The sequence below is a fragment of the Rhipicephalus sanguineus genome, chromosome 6, assembly GCF_013339695.2.
Source record: "Rhipicephalus sanguineus isolate Rsan-2018 chromosome 6, BIME_Rsan_1.4, whole genome shotgun sequence".
Lineage (NCBI taxonomy): Eukaryota > Metazoa > Arthropoda > Arachnida > Ixodida > Ixodidae > Rhipicephalus > Rhipicephalus sanguineus.
The window spans coordinates 170,108,019-170,115,606 of NC_051181.1; positions in this window are offsets into that span (position 1 = coordinate 170,108,019).

The following is a 7,588-nucleotide window of genomic DNA, read 5'->3' on the forward strand; positions in this document are numbered from 1 at the left end:
CCCCCTGGGTGTTTTCCTCATTACAAGCTACCATGGGCACCGAAGGGCCCGCGTGCCCCCAAAAAAGCTACTGCGCGTCCTGCAAGACGCCAACCCACCTCATGGCCAAGCCTCCTATCGAAGTGTATTCCGTATCTTCGAAAACCACCCCACCTGTGCACCTCTCTGTTTATTTCCACTACCTCGATGCCTTTCTCTCTACTCATCTGCCATATCTCTTGTTTGCGTCGACAACCGCTCTTTGCAGGTTGCCGTCACGCACCGGTACCTCCGGTATTGTGCATACCACTATCTGCACCTGAGGGGAAATGGCGCGCATGTCATCGACCCCTTTCGCCAATGTGGTCGCTAGTTCGGCTGATTCGTTACTCAAGACGTCGTTTAGACCTCCCGCGATTATCACGAGGTTACGTCCATTAGACTTAGCTGCGAGTTTTGCGTTAGCTTGTCTCATCACTGATCCCAGCCTATGGCCCGGGAACTTCCTATTAAAACTCGTTTGTCGCCTCTCACCCTTCCTTGACTGCTTCTGCGCATGTAGCTAAATTCGAGTCCCCGGCGATTATCACGTGATCCGACTTTTCTGGTGGACCTCTCCCGCACCTGGCCACTGCACCTGTTACTAGCGCGTGCTACTGCTGTTGTTTTGTCCCCTCCCGTTCCCAAGACTACTTCGCGGAAGGTGGGTCCTGTGTCCCTTGCACCTGTCTTTACCAAACCTGTTTCCCCCTTCGCGCCTACCACTGTGGGGGTCGATGCCCCATTTTTCCCGCTGTCGCCTGCTTCCCTGTTCCCCGTGGCTACATTTGCTGGCATGGCTACCTTTGCCAATCTCTCCTCGGCTGACTTAAGCCTTTCCGCCATAGCCATCGTTTTTTCCCGCTCTGTCTCTACCGCTTTCTCCAGCTCGGAGATTCTCACCTTGAGCTCATTCTGGGCGGCCATCATTATTTCCATCTTCGCCTCTAACTCGCATTGCTTACACTTGGCGTCAGCTCTCTCTGTCGTCTCATCCTCACAAACCTCTATTTTCCGCCCATTCCGCATCCTGAACACTTACGGTCTTTTTGACCATGGCTCTAGAGCATTGCGCACTTTGTTGACTGTGCTGATGAAGAATTATGGCAGGGTCCTTTGATGGGTTGGAAGATCAACACCTGCTCTTGCGCAATTCGCATTGTGTGAGCTGGTTACAGAATTCGCGTTGTGCTACGCTTGGTGCTTATTTTACTCTTCTACCACGCTATATTGCAATGCTAATGTGGCTCCTCCGCATGAAGCCTGTATAGGACCTTTTAGCAAAGCAGTTTCAAGCACCGGTATGGCTCAGAGGTTAAATACTGGGCTCCCACGCAGAGGACCCAGGTTCGAACCTCGTTCCATCCTGGAATTTTTTCTTATTTAGTTTTTTTTCTTATTTCGAGCGATACTGGTTACGGACACCGGCGGCGGCGGCGGCGGCGGCGGCGGTAGCGGCGGCGGCGGCGGCGGCGGCGGCGGACAACTACGGCGCCAAAAACGGCCGGTGAAATGATCTCATAACAGCTTTCGCTGTAAAAAAAACACCCGAAGCGACTGTCACACCACTTTGTACCAACAGCACAAGTTGTAAGCCTCTATTAAGCTGCAATCTAGTGGCTTAATTAAAGAAACAAGCTCGAATCATGCAAAAAAAAAAAAAGCACTTATCTGACGCTGTCATTCCGGAGCCCACGAAAAACACGTCCGTCCTCTAGCAGCACCCCGGCAGCTCTCATTTGCGGAAAAGCGAGCGCCACCTGCCGTCTAAACAGGGAAGCTTCGCTCGCGCTTTTGGTTGGAAACTCATTCGTCGACTAACATGTGCAAGGGAGCGTTCAGCGGCTCACGTGCACTTGTTTTATTGACTTAGTGTTGATTCTTTGCCGGAAACGTGCGCTTCTTATTGAAGCAGCATGATAGGAGAAGAAAACAACCCGTTTGCGTTTGTAGAAACAGGCTGGAGTGAGGATTTTTTCGCGTTGCAGCCTAGCAACTACGACGTGTGGCGGTACCTACACTCCGCCACTTGGACTGTTCGCCAGGCTCATCGCGGCTGGTCCTTCAAGGAAGAAGGCTACGTTAAAACTTGAGGTTGAACCTTCAAACCGCTGACGATGAGCTAGGTCTGGTGAGAGCGGCTATGGCGACGCATAGCGGTGGTGAGGATGGCTCTTGAACTTTGACGGCCGTCCTGCAATAAACGTAATTTCTGATTTTACAAACCTAGATATAAGCAAGAAGGGAAAATCTGGGCTAGTTGGTTAAGTTCATTTTCGATCAGCTTACAGCGCAATTTCTTAATCGAAGCTTGTCTTGACTGGCGCCGGATTAGGTGGCGTCATACGTTTGTTTGTAAGTGGGTCTTGTTTTGTATGCATGTTTTTTGATGCGCGTTGGTGTTCCACGTGCCGTGCGTAATTTCGTTATCACCTGGATGATTCTGATGCACACGCACAGTTGCCCGGTCGATAGCCGGTTGGCCTCTGTATGTATTTATTCGTGCCCTTCCTTCCAATAAACTAGTTGAGAGTCAGCGCTCGTGTCGTAACCATCCTTGGTCTGCGTCCTCGTCATTTATTGCGCTGTAAGCTGATCTAGATATAAGCAATAGGTTTACGCACCGGTTATAAAATGCGCGCTGCAGATCCGAGAGTGATCGTTCGGCACCCACGACGAGCCGTCAGCATTCTGTCTCCTCACAGCCGCTATCCAAGCATCTCTATTTTTGGCACGTAGCCTCGCGAACGGGAACCTATAGAAGTTCGTGCGGCCTTTCCGAGTAAAATAATTCGTGCACCCGTAGGCTACACAGTGCGCTGACATTTTTGTACACTGCGAAAGCGAGGCAACGAACCTCGGTCGCAGCATACAAGTGCACCACTGGCGGGCAGTCCGGCTCATGTTTTCCCATAGAGTTTCCTACAATACTTACTAGAGGGAACTCTGGCGCTAGTGTCTATGGGAGCTGCAACGCATGACGCTTCAGCCAGCATGGGAATGATGGGTAGTACACAAATTTGTCTAAACTTCGTTCTTTCGGCTCCGTTTGGCTCCGCGTCGGCTGCATCCGCTTTGTCGCAAAACTAAATTCAGCAAAAGTCAGTAGTTCCACTTCACCACTTTAACTTTTTTAGGCTAACGAAATCAAACCTGGTCACGAAGTTCACAGCGGTCTATTCTTTTATCCGAAACGAACGCCAAAACACGGCAATAAACAAAGCCACAAGTACGTTTGAAGCCGCAAGCACGAAGACTAGGCAAATTTGTGTACTACCCATCATTCCCATGGTAGCTGAACGATCGCAGCGCCAGAGTCCCCTCTAGTTAATTTTAGGAAACTCTATGTGTTTTCCAACCAAAACCAAAGCTCCTGTAGAGGGCGCCAGCTGCACCGTTGCCGCGCATGCGCAAAAGCTTTCCCGCAAATGGCCAATTGAGGAGAGCGTTAACCACTTGGACTGCGTCAGTTCAGTGGGGAACGTGTTCAGCAGGAAGGAGCTATTAGAGGCTCAGCGGGAGGATCCATTTTGCAAAAAAATTCGGCAGATCCCACGTACCGCGGGAATCGATGTTATGCGAAGCATGCGCGGTATGGTGACTGTGGCGTAATTTTTTCACATTGAGCGAAACGTTACGGAATGACGCTAGAGAAATATGGTAGCGCTATACGCACACTCATGTGTTGAAAGTTGCATATGTATTAGATAACCAGTTGTTTACAGTTGTGTAACGATGCCAACAGCAATATGGGTGTTACCAACACCAGACGCGGTAAGCTGATACGTAGTGCTTGTATTATTCAATACTGGATAGCGCGAATCTGAACAAGACAAAGAAGGAACACATATGCGCAGGAAGGCGTTATTCGCAACTAAGCTTTATTCAGGAAAGAGTCCCTAGATATATACACAGCCGAGTGGCACGCGCAGGCGCACTTCACGTACGTTACAGCCACATTTACAGTTGTTACAGTTGTTATGCTAATACTTGTCCGATGTGACGGAGAACGCACGCACGCACGAACCCGTGTGCATGTGTGGAAGAGGTGCTTGACAGTTCTTGAACAAGGTCATCATCACCGTGATCAGTGAACCCCAGCAGCCGAACCGGACTTGTTGTTCGGATCCGTTCATGATCGCGGCTACGATGGCTCTAAGTGCAGTGAACTGCGAGGTATAGCACAACTGGTGGAAATCCTGGATGCCTCTCACGATGAAATGATCTATGGTGCCTCCTGTTATGGACGTGGCAGCGAGGTCTTTTGATGCCCTGTGCACATCCAAGCCGTCTTTCACGCAGTATAAGGATAAGGCGCTGTTGGGTCTTGGTAAAACAATGTTGAAGTCACCAGTAATGATGGGAGGCCTGGTTCTCTCGGCAGATTTATTGTAGGAGGCATTTATTCCGGTTTTTGTGTAAACCACGTAGAAGAGTGGATGGTAGTTGAGCGTCTTCCAGGGCTGTTATATCTACAGCTTCCTCACTTTCCTTGCGTCTGCCGCGGTGGTGTAGCGGTTACGATGCTTGGCTGCTGACCCAAAGGTCGCGCGTTCGATCCCAGTCGCGGCGGTTGAATTTCGATGGAGGCAAAATGCTAGATGCCCGTGTACTGTGCGATCTCGCTACAGGTTAAAGAATACCAGATGGTATAAATTTCCGGAGCCCTTCGCTACGGCGTTTCTCATAATCATATCGCGGTTTTGGAACATCAAAGCCCAAAAATAATTATTATCACTTTCCTTACGTGTCAGTGTTTGTTCGTGGTTACTGTGTTGGTTGAGGCTCTGTATGAACTCTGGTATGCGGGTATGTGCCACACGTGGCTGAGAGAAAGAGTTTCATGACGTACGCGACAGGTATTTTGCGTTATTCATGTCATGATCAGTGGATCGTGTTCGTCATGCACTGATCCCCTGCTATGCCAATTCTGGTATACTACAAGTTATGGAGGCGACCTCGAGAGCGCCCAGACGTAGGCGGCTAGATAGATAGATACTGTAATGAACGAGACATAGAGACAGCACCCGTTCCTGGGCCGGCTGTTCTATCTTCTACCTCCTTTTTCTTGGTGCTTTCCCAGCTCCTCGCGCAAGCAGTCGAGCCGCATTGCCGTTCTTGCCTTTCACACTCGGCCACGCTGCGGACCTGGCAAACAAAAAGAAACAACAGCTCAGTCCAAGGGACGCACTCGTTTCTTGAAGCATGACACGTGCACTGCGAAGTTGTTCCTTTTCCGCCGATCGAGTTCAAAGCTTGGATTTGAGGTGGTAACGCGCCAGGTATTTTGTCCTAACCGTTCGGTGATCGTGAAGGGCCCCTCGAACTTCGGTAGTAACTTCTTGCCCGGGCAGCTGCCGCCCCTTTGCACCCACACTTCGTCTCCAATTTTATATTCCGCTGCAGGGCGCCGGCGGCGGTCATAATAGCGCTTTTGTTTTTCTTGTGCTCGTGCGGCTCTTTTCCTGGCCGCAGCTCTGATCTTCTGACAGGCGTCTGTACGGCTGTCATGGCGTGTGACGCTAACAGGAGCGTCTAGGCTGAGGACCGCTTTCAGCTGGGGCAGCTTTCCGTATACGATTTCGTATGGTGTCGCACCGGTAGACGTCTGCAGCGCCGTGTTAACTGCATAGCCAGCAGCCCGAAGGTGTACGTCCCAATCGGCCTCTCCTTTCTTGTCGACTTTGGTGTACGGAGCGAGTCTTGCCTGAATACTTTGATTAGTACGCTCAGTAAGGCCGTTTGTCTGCGGATGGAACGCTGATGCGTAATGGTGCTGTACACCCGCCTTGGAAAGATACGTTCGTTGTTCCCGGCTATGAAATGTTGTTGCACGGTCAGATATAAGCTTTTTTTGGCAAGTTATGCCTCCATTCAAATCTGCGCTGCAAGAAATTGACTAAATGAACGGAGGCAAGAGATGGTACGGCTGCCACTTCTACGTATTTGGACAGATAGTCCACAGCTGCAATGATGTAGCGGTTTCCAGCAGTGGTGGTGGGTAGCGGCCCTATGTAATCGATGCCCACCGTATGAAATATCTGATCGGGTATCTGCACTGGTGTTAACAGTCCAGGCTGACACCCCGGCAGTCGTTTAAAACCGTTGACACTCTTCGCAACTGGCTCTGCATTTTCGGCCACCAGAAGCGTTCTTGCAGCTTGCGAAGCGTGGCTCTTTGTTCAATGTGCCCTCCTTCGGGATCATCATGAATGGCCCGTAGTATTTCGGTACGCAGACATTTCGGAACAGCCAAGAGGTAGCGCTCTTCCGAGAGGTCGTGGTGCCACTGACGACGGCACAGTACATCATTGCGTATTGCAAACAACGGATTTGTTTCCGTGCCCGTTACAGATGCAATGATTGGCGCCAAGTCCTCGTCCTCTTCTTGGGTTTTGCGCACGTTTACTCGGGCAAAATAGATGTGATTTGCTTGCTTCCTTCAACGCGCATGAGTGGGTTGCGTGACAAGGCATCGGCGATGTTGTTCAAGACCCCAGCGCGATGACGCACGTCAAAGTCATACTCTTGGAGCGTGATAATCCACCGAGCAAACTTATGCTTGAGCTGTTACTTGGAAAACATCCAAGTCAACGCGGCATTATCGGTTACCACGGTGAGCCTGCGTCCGAACAGATAATGGCGGAATTTATCGTCCACGCTCCACACCACTGCCAGACATTCCAGCTCATTGGAGTGATAGTGGCGCTCGGTCTCGGAGAGTTTCCGGCTGGCATAAGCGACGATGTGCTCGACGTCTTCTGGATCACGCTGGACTAGCACTGCTCCTAGACCGACTTGGCTAGCGTCGGTGTGCACTTCAGTGGCCCAGTCACCATTGAAGTGACTCAATACAGGACAGGCAGTGAGTTTTCGCTTTATCGTCCGAGAAGCAGTTTCTTGCGCGGCGCCCCATTCAAACTGGACGTCCTTTTTGAGGAAATCGCTCAGGGGAGCCGCAATCGAAGCGAAGTGGGGAATAAACCTCCGCAGGTAAGATGCCATGCCCATAAACGACTGCACTTGCTTCAAGCTGGCTGGTGTGGGAAATTCCGACACTGCTGCGATCCGCTCCGGGAGTGGCTGTATGCCGTCGGGAGAAATCTGATGTCCAAGGTACGCTATCTTAGACAGACCAAACTGGCACTTCTCTCGGTTTAAGCGGAACCCCGCCTCGTAGAGCTTGTGTAGCACTTCGTTTAAATTGCGAAGGTGTTCATCCTCTGTGGTGCCGACGACGAGGATGTCATCTAAATAGACCACGCAGGCTCGGTTCTTCAGTGAGCCTAGTACGGAATTCATCGCGCGCTGAAATGTGCTAGGGGCCGTTCTGAGCCCAAACGGCATGCGATTGAATTCATATAGGCCTGACGGAGTGCGAAAGGCGGTCTTGCACTTATCCTCTTCTGCGACGCTAATCTGCCAGTAGCCTGCGCGTAAGTCGAGTGAGGAGAAGAGTCTGCAGCGGCGAACTGTATCGATGGCGTCGTCGATGCGAGGCAATGGGTACGAGTCGGGCGTCGTACACTTGTTGAGCTGCCTGTATAGTCTACGCAGAACCGCATGGACC